Genomic DNA, 15,620 nt, shown 5'->3' on the forward strand with positions numbered 1-15,620 from the left:
ACCAGACTTCTGATTAGCAGTCAAGTGTCTCAGGCACTATGTTACTAGAGCTCCTATAATAGAAGTAGGCACTTGGTATTCTGAATTAAAACCTCCTTACACTCAAATTGTGGTGCCTAGATATTGTTTTCCACCGAAAGGAACAGGGGTTTCTTGATGAAATGGCTGATTCTAGATCTGGGACTGGAAATATACAAGATGAGCCTGGAACATCATTTTATATCAGGCAGGAAGGAGGCTACCAAAGACTATGAGTGTCTTGTCTAAGGGTCTTAAGAGCTAACTTAAAGGGGACCCCACTGCAAAAATTTGAGACAACTTTAAGGAAGCACAATACATAAATCCATGATTTCCTGTCCGTCTACCACTCTCTCTTTCTCTCTCTCTCTCTCTCACACACACACACACACACACACATACACACAAACATCTCATTTGTCATCTTTGGAGAACAAAAGAAAATCAACTCATTATTCTGAAAATTAGTATAAAGTGAAAGATTCAAATATCTATCTGCCTTTTCTGTGTGGACTGTATCTCAAAGTAAACAAATAGTTGGTGAGGGAAAGTTTCTCTTTGTGAAAGTGTTTACCCAATAAGTAAAGGAAGAATAATAAAACTTGAATATCACCATTTTGTAACCCTAATAAATAATGAATCTAAACAATGATCTTTAATAGTTACTAACATCACAAAAAGAAAGATAGCCAGACATTATCTACCTCTGAATGGATGTACAGGACAGCATCTGTGAAGTACTCTTGAGAAAACATTGAATCTGGTCAATCCACTAGATATAATTGCCAGCTTTCAGGACATACTGGAGGTAGGACAATGTTCAGTGATATCACACAGATGCATCCAACCAAACCAATAACAAGGAAAATTTTACAGAACAAATCACTGTTTTTTTCAAGCCGTAAGTTGCAAGGAAAATCCAAAACAAACATAGCAGCAGCAACCACATAAAAGGTTGGAGGAGCTAATAGGATGAAAGTGACTTTGAGTCATATCAACCAAGTACAATGTGTGGACCTTGTTTGGATCCTCTTTCAAACAAACCAACTTAAAAGAATATTATGATACAATCAGGGAAATCTGAACATAGAATGGAGATTCATTGATATTAAGGAATTATTCCAGTAATAATAATAATTTCTTAATATCATTAAATATTCAGTCTATGTGGCTGTAATGATGGGCTCAAGGATATGGAGGAGGCTCAGGACTGGGCAATGTTTCCTTCTGTTTGTTATACCTAAGGTCACTATGAGTTGGAGCCAACTCGAAGGCTCCTACCAACAACAACATCAAGGAATTACTGTTATTTTTAAATATGACAATGATAATGTGGGTTTTTTAATTAAAGAGATTTTGGCTTATAGAGATACATATTGATGAAATAAGATGATGTAAGACCAGGAATAGAGTGAGGCAAGCTAGGCACTCATAGAACATTGAAGAAAGCCCCCATTCTCAGGTCATGCAAGTTCAGGGTCAGCACCTGCACATGAAGATCTCTTTCAATGTTACTCCCTGGGCAACTTTCTTGCTTCACTCTACTGTTGGTTCTGATATGGTTCCTGGAAATTGCTTCCACATAATCTAACAATGTGGACAGGATGGTGAGTGTGAATACACATGAAACAAGACTTAAGACTTGCTATAAAAATATTTTTTAAAATAGTTTAAAATATTTTTAAAAAAATTTTTAAGGTGACATTAACTTTTGAAATCCCTGACAGTAATCACTGTTTTCAGCTTGCTACCAATCGCACTAAACCATAAGCTCTTTCACGTCAACTTTTATTCAAATTTGACTGATTCCCTCAGAAACTATATATTGCACATCTCTATGAGTCATGCTCTATGCTAAAATATAGAGCTATAATATAGAACAAGACCCTCCCTGCCTACATGGCACTTAAATTCTAGTTAAAGACAAAGACAAAAAGAAGTAAACCAACACAAAAAGGAGAGAAGGGTGTTAACACAGAAAATCACAAATGGGGATGGATTTTAGGAAGGGAGCCAGGGAAAACCTCTCTAAGGAGGCGATAATTAAGGTGAGACCTCAAGGAAGAGGGGAAGCCTCTATGTGAGGAGTGGTGAGGTAACTCCAGGCAGAGGGAACAAGAACTGAGTGTACTAAGGCCCTAAGCCCAAAAAGACCTGGTATGTTCAAGAAAACCAAAGACTGGTGTGGCTGGCACATAGTGGACAAGGAGCAGATGACACTGATCATTTCAGGCCTAATAGACATAATAAGATCTTGTTTGCTTGTTTACTTTTTAAAAAATCTTATACCAACTAAAACACCAGAATGGAGCATAATCAACTCAGTGCATTGAACTGGATTAAATTCTTCTATATTTGGAAAGTTGCTCTGTTGGGAGCTCAGATATATGCTCTTTATAGATTAATTCTAAAATTTGTATTATTAACTGTTCTGTTGATAGCTCAACTCTTTCTGTTTGCTTTGGGAAAACTATTGAAAAACTGGTGCGCTAAACTCCTTCTCTCCTTACCCAAATGTTTGGCAGAAAATAAAATATGAATGAGGCAGAGAGTCCTTCATGCTTTTCCACAGCTTGAAGTCAGATGCAAGGTAAAATTAATTGAGGTTGGCAGGGCTAGAAATTGGGCAGAGCCTCTTAGTTCGAGTGACATGAAGTCCTCCCAGTTTGGCTTTCTGATTCGGTTTGAAATAAATTTTTGGAATGTCAAACATGCCCATATTCAAAGATAAGTATATATGTGTATTCTGAAGCCAAATAAAAAATGTTTTTTGGATTATCTGCCATCTTCTATCAGTCTCATCTATCTTCTATCAGTTCCCTTCATTTAGGTCTATGATCAAGAGTTAACATTACACCTCAAACACAAATGAGTGGGAAAGGTAACAGAGGGGAAAGGATTTCAAAATGCTCTGAAATGGAACCAGTTTGTCCAGGTCTGATTTGTTGGGCAAAAGGACTTTCACCTATTAGGAGAGCAAGATAATCTAGTTTGAGGTCTTGAAAGAGAGAACAAATGGATTGTTCTCTTTATTCATAGTTGTTCACACGTAATGGTATTACAAGGGCATAATAACTATTCTAAGCTGAAAGCAATTTAATGAATATATATGCATATCAGTGGCATTGATATGTTAATGCCAGGGATGAAATATAAACCTTTGGGGAAACAGATGCTAAAGAAGGCACCAAGAGGCTTTGTTCATCAAGTGACATTACCTGAGGCTCCAGAGAATAACCTGGAATATGTTCTCTCTTCTTGTGACCTACAGCCTGTGGATGCAGAGAACTCAGGTGGATAGAAATGCAAAGACGGTCAACTGAGATCTCTGTGATTTGAAACCACTACTGAAGGGAGCAAATCCCACCACCTAGAATCACCTTCCTGTCCTCAACCCCAATCTAGGATTCTACTTGCCTAAAAAAAGCATGTAAAATTCATCACCTTTAGCAGATCTTCTGTAGTTAACCCCATCCAGCTCAGTCACTCCACTTGGGTTCCATTTACAGACCAAACTTTTGCACATGTTGATATATTGCTTTCAAGAACACAATTTGTTGACACATTGTTCCAGATCATTTCATCTGAGTATTTTAGTGTTCATTTGAGAATTCAGGTGTCTGGAACCTTTCCCTTTCATTTGGTAATTCAGGTATAAAGTCAATTTTCTATAAATGCTGTGGCATTATTCCCAGAAGGGGAACTATTGGATGACATTTCCATCAGAGATGAAAGCTGGTCTGCCATTTAGTTTAAACACTGATCACTGTAATTCCCACTCATCTGAGATAATTTGTATTGATTCCTCCTACATGTTCCTTCATTAACTCCCACTGTCTTCACTTACTTCTTCTGCCCTTTTATCAGTAGACTTTGGGAGCAAAGACATCTGCTTAGAAACAATCAGTTCTGTTACCAATATAGAGTTTCTTCCCTGTCCTTATCCCCATTCCCCCTAAAAAAGTAAAAATTAAAAAAAATAAAATCTGAAAGAGATGGGCTTTGACTGATTTCCTTAAGGCTCTTGGGGCAGCTTCTTATTAAATTTGCCAACTGTTTTCCTCCAATCTGTAGACTGGACATGTGGTCTTTTCTTTAATGGCTGACTCAGCATTTTCTCAGATGATAAATGACCCTGACTGCAGAGAAAACCAGAACCCCTTTTTCAGCCTCCTCCTTACTTCTTATTATCTCTACCTGAAAATCTCAGGAGGAAGGATCCTAACACTATGAATCAGAAAAATAGTGTTGCTGGTGATAAAGATATATAAGAGTGACACTAGGTCTTACCTAAAGCAGATTCCAAGGGTATCTTGAAAAGCTATCTATGGCTTTAGCTTCTATTTATTTCTCTACATGAAGAAGTATTAAATGTGTACAACCAAAAACAGAATGTTGTTGTTGTTGTTGTTGTTTGCCATCGAGTCAGCCCCGACTCATAGCGACCCCTCCTTGGGTTTCCGAGGCAGTATCACTACGGAAGTAGGAATGCCCAACCTTCCTTCCAGAATAGATATTATAATTTCCCCACCCTTCTCTTTACCATTCTTCTGATAGTACTTCAAACTCCATCTTCTGGGTAAGAGTGCCCTCAACAATACCAGGAGTAATAAGCCCACATTCCTGGACACACCTAGAACACATCTAACACTCCTAGAGTTTGCTCTTATCCCTTTCAGCATGTATGCTTTGTCTTGCCATCAGACTATGTTTTGAGGGAAGAGACAGAATCTCACTCATCTTGCATTTTCCAGTTACCAGAATAGTGCCAATAAATAATTTTACAATAAGTATTTGATCTATACAAAACCTTAAGTTTTTATTACTTACTTTGTGTGGCATCCCAAATAAAGTAAAAATAAATAAAAACTTTTAAATAAGATTAAAAAAAAATTGTCTCTGAATCAGTATGAGGCAAGTCAGTCAGAACTGAATTGAGGGAGACATTGGAAGACAGTAATGTAGAGAATGGAAATTCCATTGAAACCTGTCCACCATGGGTGACCTTGCTAGTATTTGAAATACCAATGCCATAGCCTCCAGCCTCACAACAACACACAAGCTACCACAGGACAACAAATTGACAGACAAGTGGTGGTGGTTAAAAAGACAAAAAAGGGAAAAAAAAAACCCACCAAAATGGATGTCAGAAAAGACTCTGAAACTTGCTCTTGAATGGAGAGTAGCTAAAGCAAATGGAAGAAATGACAAGATAACAGAGCTGAATAGAAGATTTCAAAAAGCAGCTGGAGAAGACAAAGTCAATTATTATAATGAAATGCGCAAAGACCTACAGTTAGAAAACTGAAAGGGAAGAACACGCTGGCTTTTCTCAAGCTGAAAGAAACTGAAGAAAAAATTCAAGCCTCAAGTTGTAATATTGAAAGATTCTATGGGCAAAACATTGAACGATGCAGGAAACATCAAAAGAAGATGGAAGGAACAGACAAAATTACTGTACCAAAAAAAATTGGTCAATGTTCAATTATTTCTAACTGAAAAAAACTCACTGCCATTGAGTCGATTTCAATTCATAATGACCCCTCCTTGGGTTTCTGAAGTGGCATCACTACAAAAGTAGATTTCCCAACCTTCCTTCTGAGGAATGGCTAGTGGGTTTGGACATCCAGCCTTCTGGTTAGGAGCCAAATACTTTAGGCACAACACCACCAGTGCTCCCTCCATTATTTCAGGAGGTAGCATATGATCAAGGACTAATAGTATTAAAAGAGGAAGTGGAAGCTGCCCTGAAGGAATTGCCAAAAAACAAGGCTGCAGAAATTGGCAGAATACCCACTGAGATCTTTCAACAAATGGAAGCTGTATTGGAAACACTTACTTGTCTATGCCAAGAAATTTGAAAAAGAGCTAGCTACAGGGACAACTGACTGGAAGAGATCCATATTTGTGCCCATTCCAAAGAAAGGTGATCCCACAGAATGTGGAAATTATCAAACAATATCATTCATTTCACACTCAAGTAAAATCTTGCTGAAGATGATTCAAAAAGATTGCAGCAGTATATTGACAGACAACTTCCTGAAATGAACCTAGAATTGGAAAAGGACATGGAACAAGGGATATCATTGCTGATGTCAGATGGATCTTGGCTAAAAGCAAAGAATACCAGAAAGATGTTTACTTGTGTTTTATTGACTATGCAAAAGCATTTGACTGTGCAGATCATAACAAATGGTGGATAACATTGAGAAAATGAGAATTCCAGAACACTTCATTGTGCTCATGAGGAGCCTGTACATAGAACAGGAGGCTGTTGTTTGAACAAGGGGATACTGCATGGTTTAAAATCAGGAAGAGAGTGTATCAGAGTTATATCCTTTCACTATACTTATCCAATCTGTATACTGAGTAAATAATCTGAGAAGCTGGACTATATGAAGAATGTGGCATCAGGATTAGAGGAAGACTTATTAACAACCTCTGATAAGCAAACGACATCAACAACAAAGCAGAAAATGAGGAAATCCATCTCAGTCTTTTCTTCCAGTTGTGGCCTTTCTCCTTTCCCAAATTTGAATCCATCATGAAAAGCCCAAGGTTTATTTTTCTAAGAACAAAGAGGGACATCATTGCTTAGAAGACAGTGAGTTTCTGTTAATGTGAAATGATTTGGAAAAGGATAGTGGGAGTCTTTGTATAACATGATGAGCATATAGTCAACGCTACTGAATTATACATGTAAAAATTATTGAATTACTCAAAATGTTTGTTCCAACCCACCAGCTGCTCTGTGAGAGGAAGATGAGACAATCTACTTCTGTAAAGAATTATAGCCTTGGAAACCCAGTGGGGGTCACTCAATGGCAGTAAATTATATGAGTGTATGTGTGTGTGTGTGTTATTTTGGGGTGCTGTCAAATCAACTCCAACTCATAGCAACCCTATGTACAAAAGAACAAAACACTCCTCAGTCCTGCACCAGCCTCACGATCCTTGCTATATTTGAATCCATTGTTGCAGCCACTGTGTCAATCCATCTTCTTGAGGATCTTCCCCTTTTTTGCTGACCCACTACTTTACAAGCATGATATCCTTCTCCAGGGAATGGTCCCTTCTGACAACATGACCAAAGCAAGTGAGACAAAGCCTGGCCATTCTCACTTCTAAGGAGCATTCCAGCTCCACTTCTTCCAGGACAGATTTGTTCTTTCTTCTGGCAGTCCATTGTACTTTCAGTATTCTTTGCCAACACTACAACTCAAAAGTATCAGCTCTTCTTAAGTCTTCCTTATTCATTGTCCAGCTTTCACATGCATATGAAACTGTTGAAAACACCATGGTTTGAGTTAGGTGCACCTTAGTCTTCAAAGAGACATTGTTGTTCTTCAGCACTTTAAAGAGGTCTTTTGTGGCACATTTGCCCACTACAATATGACATTTGATTTTTTTAAATTGAAATATAATTTATGTAAACTAAAGTGATATAGGTCAATGCATTTTATTTTATTTATTATTATTTTTATTTTTTATTTTTTTGGCAGTGTTCCCTTCCCTCTCCTCCCACTCCTGGTAACTAATAAAGATAGTTTCCTTCCATATATAAACCTTTCCTTGACTTTTTACAATAATGAACTTACACTATATTTGTCCTTCTGTGATTGACTTATTTCACTCAGCTTGATGTCCTCCAAGTTCATCTATGTTATGCAGTGTTTTGCAGATTCTACATTATGCTTTGGTGTTGCACAGTATTCCATTGCATGTATGTACTATAGTTTGGTTATCCATTCTTCTGTTGATGGGCACCTAAGTTGTTTCCATCTTTTTGTTATTGTAAATAGTGCTGCAATGAACATGAGTATGCATATATCTGTTCTTGTCCTGGCTCTCACTACTTTAGGATATATACCTAGTAATGAAATTGCTGGGTCAAATGGTATTTCTAATTCCAGGTTTTTAAGGACTTGCCATACTGCTTTCCACAGTGGTTGTATCTTATGACAGTCCTACCAGAAGTGTATGAGAGTCCCAATCTCTCCACATCCTTGCCAACATTTGTTATTTTCTGTCTTGTTGAACTTAGCCATTAGTGCTGGTGTGAGATGGTATCTCATTGTTGTTTTGATTTGCATCTCTCTGATGACTAATGATTGTGAGCATTTCTTCATGTATTTGCTGGCCACCTGAATATCCTCTTTGGTGAAGTGTCTATTAATGTCTTCTGCCCATTTTTTAATTGGATTGTTAATATTTTGTTGTTGAGGTGTTTGAGTTTTCTGTAAATTTTGGAGATAAGTCCCATGTCAGATATGTCCTTGTCGAATATTTTTTCCCAATCTGTAGGTTCTCTTCTGAATCTTTTGGAGAAGTCTTCGGAAGCACATAAAAATTTAATTTTTAGAAGGTCCCATTCATCTAATTTATTTTCAGTTGTTAGCGCATTTTTGGTTATGCCTGACAGTCTATTTATGCCATAAATTAGGGCCCTTAAATTTGCCCCTATTTTTTTCCTGAGGAAATGCATAGTTTTAGGTTTCATATTTAAATCTTTGACCCATCTGGAGTTAATTTTTGTGTATGCTGTGAGGTATGGATCTTGTTTCATTTTTCTACAAATGGATATCCATTTTTGCCAGCACCATTTGTTAAAGAGACCATCTCTTTCCCAGTTAGTAGATTTCAGCTCTTTGTCAAAAATCAGCTGACCATAATTTGATGGATCTATTTCTGGGTTCTCAATTCTATTCCACTGGTCTATGTGTCTGTCATTGTACAGTACCAGGCTGTTTTGACTACTGTGGCTCTATAAGTAGGTTTTGAGATCCAGGAGTGTGAGACCCCCTACTTTGTGCTTCTTCTTTAATAGTGCTTTGCTTATTCAAGTTCTCTTTCCTTTCCATATAAAATTAATTATTGGTTTTTGCCACATCCTTAAAGAATGATGATGGGATCTGGATTGGGATTACATTGGATGTGTATATTGCTTTGGGTAGTATTGACATTTTCACAATGTTCAATCTTCCCTTCTTCCTAGACTATGGCCCTGGGATACACTTCTGGCCTGGGATAAAACTCACTCCCAAGGGCTGACTCTCAGCCCAATAGTAAATAAGACGTACACACAGACCACTCAACCCAGGGCAATGTACCTACATACTCTTCGGAGATCCATCCCTTGGAGCAATCAGCCATGGAGCACCAGAAGAGCAACATTCACATGGAGGAAAAGCAGGACACACAGAAGGGCATGGGGGTGGTTACTGGGAAGGGAGAGGAAGAGAGTGGGTTAGGGTCAGGGATGGTAATTGGGGAGTGAAACCAAATGTTCATGAAATGTTGAACGTAAAACAAATTCTGCTCTATAAATTTGCACCTAAAAACAACAAAAAAAAGAATGCTGATGGGATCTGGATTGGGATTGCATTGAATGTATAGATTGCTTTGGGTAAAATCAACATTTTCACAATGTTCAATCTTCCTATCCATGAGCATGGTATGTTCTTCCATTTATGTAGATCTCTTATGGTTTCTTGAAGTAGTCTTTTGTAGTTTTCTTTCTACAGGTCTTTTGTGTCCCTAGTGAGGTTTATTCCCAAGTATCTTATTTTTGGGGTAGCTATTGATTTCCTTATTTCTTTTTCAGAAATCTCTTTGCAGGTGTAGAGGAATCCAACTGGTTTTTGGATGTTGATCTTGTCTCCTGCCATGATGCTAAATCTCTTGATTAGTTCCAGTAGTGTTTTTGCTGAGTCTCTTGGGTTTTCTATGTATAGGATCATATCAACAGCAAATAGGGATAGTTTTACTTCTTCCTTACCAATTTGGATGTCCTTGATTTCCCTTTCTTGCCTTATTGCCCTGGCTAGGACTTCCAATACAATGTTGAATAGAAGTGGTGATAGAGGGCATCCTTGTCTGGTTCCTATTCACCAGGGAAATGGTTTCAGTCTCTCTCCATTGAGAATAATATTGGCTTTTGGTTTTGCATAGATGTCCTTTATTATGTTGAGGAATGTCCCTTCTATTCCTATTTTGCTGAGAGTTTTGATTAGGAATGGGTGTTGGATTTATCAAATGCCTTTTCTGCATCAATTAATATGATCATGTTGTTCTTTTCCTTTGTTTTATTTATGTGATGGATGATGTTGATCATTTTTCCTAATATTGAACAGTTCTTGAAAACCTGGTATGAACCCCAGTTGGTCATAATGAATTATTTTTTTGATATGTTGTTGGAGTCTATTGGGTAGGATTTTGTTGAAGATTTTTGCATGTATATTCATGAGGGATATTGGTCTGTACTTTGCTTTTTGAGTGATGTCTTTGCCTGGTTTTGGTATCAAGGTTATGCTTGCTTCATAAAATGAATTTGAGGGGATTCTGTCTTCTTTTATGTTTTGGATTTGTTTGAGTAGGATTGGTGTGTCAGTTCTTCTCTGAAAGTTTGGTAGAATTCTCTGGTGAATTCTAGGACTTTTTTTGTTGGTAAATTTTTTATGACCTGTTCAATTTCTTCTTTTGTTATGGGTCTGTTCAACTTTTCCACCTCAGTCTGTGTTAGTTTAGGTAAGTAGTGTGTTTCTAGAAATCCATCCATTTCTTCCAGATTTTCAAATTTGATGGAGTATATTTCTTCAGAGTACCACGATTAAAAAAAAACTCACTGCCATCGAGTTGGATCCAACTCACAGCAGTGTCTCCTTGGGTTTCTGAGGCAGTATCGCCATGGAAGTAGATTACCCAACCTTCCTTCCAAGGAGTGGCTGGTGGGTTTGAACTGCCAGCCTCTGGTTAGCAGTCAAATGCCTTAGGCACTCGCCACTAGATCTCCCAGTATCCTGATATTATTCATTTTATTTCAGTTGGTTCTGTTGTGATGTTGCCCATTTCATTTCTTATTTGTGTTATTTGTATTCTCTCCCTCTATTCCTTTGTTAAATTTGCCAGTGGTTTTTTAACTTTATTAATCTTTTCAAAAAACCAACTTCTAGTCTTGTTGATTTTCAATTATCTTTCTATTTTCTGCTTCATTGATTTCTGCTAGAATCTTTATGATTTCATTTCTTCTGGTGATGGTAGGCTTTTCTTGCTGTTTTTTTCTAATTGTTGGAGATGTTGGTTTAGAGTGTTGATTTTTGCCTCTTTCTTCTTGTTTGATGGGTGCATTTATTGCTATAAATTGGCCTCTGATCACTACTTTTGCTGTGTCCCAAAGATTTTGGTATATTATGTTTTCATTTTCATTTGATTCAAGGAATTTTCAATTTCATTTTTTATTTCTTCTATTACCCAATCATTTTCAAGGAGGATGTTATTCAGTTTCCATGCATTTTCTCTTTTTCCATTCATCTTCCTATTGTTGATTTCTAATTTGATAGCATTGTGATCTGAGAAGATGCTTTGCAGGAATGTTTTTAAATGAATTGAGGCTTGATTTGAGGTCAAACATATGATCTATCATGGAGAATGTTCCATGTGCACTGGAAAAGAATGTGTATCATGCTGCTGTTGGATGCAGTGCTCTGTAGATATCTCTAAGGTCAAATTGGTGGATTATATTGTTTGGTTCTTCTGTGTCTTTGTTGAGTTTCTTTCCAGTTGTTCTATATGTGATTGAAGTGGTGTATTAAAGTCTCCTACTATGACAGTGGAGTCAAATATTTGTCTTTTCAGTTCTGTTAGAGTCTGCTTTATGTATTTTGAGGTTCTTTCATTGGGTGCATAGATATTTATTATTGTTACGTCCTCTTGTTCAATTGATCCTTTATTCATTATAAAATGTCCTTCCTTGTCTCTTATGGTAGTTTTTGTCTTAAAGTCAATTTTATCAGAAATTAATATTGTCACCCCTGCTCTTATGGTTGCCATTTGCTTTATACATCTTTTTCCAATCTTTGATTTTTAGTCTTTTTTGTCTTTGTCTCTAAGGTGTGTCTCTTACAGACAGCATATTGATGGATTATGTTTTCTTATCTAGTCTGCAACTCTTTGTCTCTTGAGTGGTGTATTTAGTCCATTGACATTCAATGTAAATATTGGCAAGTATGAATTTGTTGCTGTCATTTTGTTATGTGATTTTTTGTGATATTGCTGATGTCCTTGTTCCATATAATTTTCTGTGCTGAGCTCATTTTGTTTATGAATCATGTTATCACTTCCTTCATTGCTCTTGTTTCAGTACTTGCTAAATATTTGTGCTTGTCCTCTTTTTTATTTTGATGTGAAGGTTTATCATTTTTCTTTGAGGTTACCCTGTGATTTATAATTTTCTTTCCAAGTTCAGAACAATCTGTTCTATCTTGCAGTTTTCTTGACTTCCCTACCATTTAGAAGTTCTGTAACTATACAGTTTTTTTTTTCCCCTCTTGTTGATTTGAGTTGTCCTCATTTGTCAATTGATATTTCTGGTTCCCTGTTTACAGTCTTGTAGGCTTATTTACTTTGAATATGTCCATAACTGGGTTTGTTTCTGGGTTATTTCATCATGTGTGTTAATGGTTGTTGTTTGCTGTTGTTGGTTATCTGTCCAAACAACTCCCTTTAGCATCTCTTGTAAGGTTGGTCTGGTTTAACAATTCCCTTAATTTCTGCTTATCTGAAAATGTCTTAATTTCACTATCATATTTGAGGGGCAATTTTGTTGAGTATATAGTTCTTAGGATCTCTTGTAGCATAGTGCCTAAGCCACTTGACTGCTAACCAGAAGGCTGGCGGTTCAAACACACCAGCCACTTCCTCAGAAGGAAGATGGGGCAATCTACTTCCCTAGTGATACTGCCTTGGATACCCAAAGAGGGGTTGCTATGAGTCAGGTCCAACTCAATGGCATATAAAAACAACATATAGTTCTTGGTTGGAAATTTTTTCTTTCAGGGTTATATATGTATCATCTCATTGTCATCTCACTTGAATGGTTTTTGAAAGAAATCAGAGCTTAGTCTGATTGGTTGTCCTTTGTAGGTAACATTTAGTTTTTCCTGTGCTGCTTTCAGGATTCTTTCTTTGTCTTTGGTTTAAGTGAGTTTAATGATAATATGTCTTGGTGATTTCCTTTTGGGGTCTATCCTGTTCGGGGTTCTTTGGACTTCTTGAATGGATATTTTCTCATCTTTCATCATATCAGGGAAATTCTCTCACAACAAATCTTGCGACAATTTTCTCTGTGGTTTTATTTGTCTCTTCCTGTTTGAAATTCTGATTACACATAGGTTATTCCTTTTGATGGTATCTCACATGAACCTTAGACTTTCTTCATTTTGTTTTGATCTTTTTTTCTGATGGACCCCTTTCCAAAGAAGTATTCGGGTATTTGCCTTCAATCTCATTAATTCTATCTTCCATTGATTCAATTCTTCCTCTTTGCCCTTTCAATGTCTTATCTGTTTCTGAAAATTTAGTATTAATCTTCTGGATTTCTATCTGTAGATTTTGAATTATTTCTAATTTTTCATTTATTTTGTCATTTTGTTCTTGTATTTTCTTTTGAAATTGTTCTAGGGTTTTCTCTGTGTTTTCCACAATTTTATCAGTGTTTTCCTTGGTCTGTCTCTCAATCTGCTTGAAGGTACCTAAATATAATTCTTTTGAATTCCTTATCAAGGAGATCCAATGCTGCTTCTTCCTCAGGGATGTGTTCTGGCTCTGTATACTGCTACCTTGTTTCTCCTGCTTTATCTTGCTTCTTTGTGTGGACCGTGATGCTCTGTTGTCTCCGAGACATTGTAACATTTTTGTGTTTATATTTAATTGGCGATTGTATGTTGCAGTGATTTGCCCAAGATTTTCTTTTTTTTTGTTTTGTTTTGTTTGGATGTTATCTAAATAAGCAAGGTACTGTGCTCCTCTATTCACTAGTTGGCAGCACTTATACATTCACCACCTGTCTCCTTTCCCATTGTCAACCTCCCTTTTGTCTGCCATCCTTGGCAAGCAGAGCCTATCTTAAGTCCTTGGAATCAGAATAAGAATACTGTCACTTTAAGTATCCAAAATGGCCACCTCTTGCAAACATTCAAAATGGCTGCACCCTCAGTCAGTTTAAATATCCCAAATGGCCATTACTTGTAAACCATCAAAATGTCTGTGCCCACTGGACAGCCAAAAGTCCACAGCTCAGGTTATCTCCCTCTTTGTTGTTTCCCTTCTTAGTCATCAGCCACTAGTGAAGTCATCCCTACAGCCACTGGCAACCAGGGCTGATCTTTAGGTCAATTCTCAGGGGCCAAACCATTTGGAAATATTCAGGCTCTTGGTGCCATTAAAGTAGCTGACAGTCCACAGCTATGTCCATCTCCAGCCTCACTGTTTTCATTCAGGTTCCTCCACTAATTGGCACCTAATCCACTTCCGTATACTTCCTTTTAAAGCTCAGAGCTCCAGGATTATCTTCTGTATCTCTGTAAATTGGTTTCTCTTTTCTTTGTTGAAAAGAGTCTTTGTGGCTTATCTGCCTATTCTGCCATCTTACTGGAAGTCACTCCTACATCTGATTTCTTGACTGTTACTTTCATTGGTGTTGACTAAGGATCCACGTAATATGAAATCTTTGACAGCTTCAATCTTTTCTCCATTTATCATGATGCTCCTTATTGGTCCAGGTGTGAGGATTTTTGTTTTATGTTGAGGTGTAATCCATACTGCAGACTGTAGTCTTTATCATCAATAAGTCTTTTTCATCAATAAGTGCGTCAAGTCATCTTTACTTTCAGCAAGCAAGGTTGTATTGTCTGCATATCGCAGGTTGCTAATGAGTCTTCCTGAAGCAGTCTACTTCTGGAAGTAAATTGCTTCATCTTTCTTCTGCAGAGTGGCTGGTGTGTTTAAATCATCAATCTTTCAGTTAGCAGCCAAATTCCTTAATGACTACACCACCAGAGTTTACTCTTTTTCTCTCTCTCTTGCTATATATACATATATACACACACATATACATATATAAAACCATGATAAAAATATTTTTAAAACAATAAAAGATAGAGAAGGAATTTTCTAAGGTATGACTTTAGTATAGGGATGGCAGTGGAAGAGAAAGTAGGTATAAAGCCCTGGGAATTATTTTCTTTTCAGAATGGAAGACACCTAAGAGAGTCTCTTAATCCAACTTCCTAATTTATTAGATGAGGAAAATGAGGTCCAGAGATGACAAAGGCTGGCCCTAGGCAATAGAGCTGATCCTGGATAAAATAGGTATTGGACTCCAGGTTTCCTGACCCCTCATTCTATATTTTGTAGAAATGTAAAATTAACTGCATCTGTTTAATAAAAAATGATGTTAATAATGGAAGTGAACATCCAGGACTAACCTATTAAAAGGGGGTTCATTGATTGAAATTTACAAAAACTACCTATAAACAGTCTATGAGAGACACATCTAGATTCAAATAGGAAAGTTATAGCAAAGGGTTGGTAATATAAGGTGCAGGGACGTTGGTGGTTCAGTAATAGAATATTCACCCTCCATGCAGGAAACCCATGTTCAATTTCCAGCCAATGCACCTCATGTGCAGCTATCATCTGTCTGTCGTGGTAGTTTGTGTGTTGCTACAATGCAGGACGGTTTCAGCAGAGCTTCCAGACTAAGACAAACTAGAAAGAAAGGCTTGGAAGTCTGCTTCCAAAAATCAGCCAGTGAAAACCACATG

The sequence above is a fragment of the Orycteropus afer genome, unplaced genomic scaffold (genome assembly GCF_000298275.1).
Source record: "Orycteropus afer afer isolate SDZICR_OR568_19922 unplaced genomic scaffold, OryAfe1.0 scaffold00013, whole genome shotgun sequence".
NCBI lineage: Eukaryota > Metazoa > Chordata > Mammalia > Tubulidentata > Orycteropodidae > Orycteropus > Orycteropus afer.